Genomic DNA, 1,542 nt, shown 5'->3' on the forward strand with positions numbered 1-1,542 from the left:
ACGCCGCAGCCGCCCGGGAGGGGAGACGGCGAAAAATAACTCCCCTCCCGCCGGCGGCGTAAAATGGTGACTCCGTTAGAGAACATCCCTCCCACCCCCCAAAAAAGAGAAAAAGACAATAATTAGGCCTCTAAATGTATCTTTAAAAGAACACAATGATTGAAAACCATCACTGTTTTGCTGCTGGGGTGACCACTCCAGGGTTCATAGAGTTAATTTAGCTGGATTGCTGAAGCCTCGCTTATTTTTACCTGCTCACACCATCTTCCCCACTCTGAAACAAAAGACATGAACTATTTCCAGGGGACAGGATGAGCAGCCTTCCACCATCACCAGCTTGCGCGGCTCAACTTTATGTCATCAACAGCCCAAACATAAACAAGGGCTCGCACGCAAAAAGGGCCAGATTTGCATGTGCCTCTTAACGGCGTTGTCCCCAGCAATTTGACGTGGATTTTGTGGCTCTCGCTGCCTCCGCTTAGCCGGGGACCGCGTTACTAAACGTGTCGCACAGACAATAAAGCGGGAAGAGGCTCCTCACCGCCTTTGCAAGGCTGTTGCAGAGGCTTTCCGCCGCCGTGCGCCCGCCCCCGGGCAGTCTCCCTGCGGGGCTCGCCCCCGGGCAGCCGGATGCCCCTGCGACGGGAGCGGTTTGCCAGCGGGGAGTCACTTCGTTTAAACCCGTCCCCGAAATGTCATTTCGGCAGCAGCGTGACAGGCTGTGATCTTGACGCGGAGGCGGCGGCGGCAACCAGATCGGAGAGCGTCGTGGAGGGAAAGAGGGGAGATGCCCGGGCACCGCCGCGCCTCCCGGCGCTGCCCCGCAGGAGCCCGACCGCAGCGTCCACTCCCGCAGGCGGGCTGCGTTTCCTAGGGGAAGGACCTCGGCTAGCGCACACGTATAGCCTATACGTCCCCCCCCCAATCCATACACACAGACGCGTGCCTGCCGCTCTCGTTGCCCTCCTTATTGCCATTGTGCTGCTGCAGCCCCCTCCTCCCCGCATCCCCCGCTCTGTCCTTCCCCCCCTCTCCCCCGCCGCGGCTCGCCCTGCGCGGTGATGCTCGGTGCGGGCAGCCCCGCGGCTTGGCGGGGCAGGGCAGCGCGGGCAGACCCTGATGGCCGCGGCCGAGGCGGGGGCAGACTGACCCAAAAAGTCACAAGGAACACCCTCCTCCAGCCCTGGGAGGTAATCCCTCCCGAGCCCCGCCGCCTGACGTGCGGAGACCAGACATGTCGGTTAGGGTAAAGGTTACCTTTCCCTCCCCACCTGGCCTCGCCAGGAGTCACACTGCGCTCTGAGGGGAGGGCGAGTCCCCGCGTACCAGCCCTTCCCTTCCCCAGCCATCACTGCAGCTCCGCAGCCGCGCTCCGATGGGCTTTTTTTTGGGGGGGGTGGGGTGGGATGGGAGTTTGTCCCGGGGATTCAGAGGAGAGCCAGCCTGCTGAGGAAGGGACTGACAATAGCAGAGCCCTCACGACTTCCACGCTTTTGGTGGAAAACGCAGTGTTTCCCTCAGAAAGCAAAAAAAAAAAAAAAG

The 1,542-nt window shown here is 61.0% G+C and overlaps 1 protein-coding gene across 3 annotated transcripts in view; it reads right to left on the reverse strand.

Moving 5' to 3' along the window:
- Positions 1 to 1,542, reverse strand: part of MYT1L (myelin transcription factor 1-like) — a 300,708-nt gene that overhangs the window by 294,561 nt on the left and 4,605 nt on the right. Inside the window, exon 1 of one of the 3 annotated variants that reach the window (XM_014956859.1) lies at positions 1,272 to 1,290. The exons of the other annotated variants lie outside the window; for them this stretch is intronic. The gene's annotated coding sequence lies outside the window, so the exon portion shown is untranslated. Of the gene's footprint in view, positions 1 to 1,271; positions 1,291 to 1,542 lie in introns of those variants that run through there. 3 annotated transcript variants of the gene reach the window in all.

Source organism: Calidris pugnax, unplaced genomic scaffold (assembly GCF_001431845.1).
Source record: "Calidris pugnax isolate Ruff unplaced genomic scaffold, ASM143184v1 scaffold171, whole genome shotgun sequence".
NCBI classification, from domain to species: Eukaryota; Metazoa; Chordata; class Aves; order Charadriiformes; family Scolopacidae; genus Calidris; species Calidris pugnax.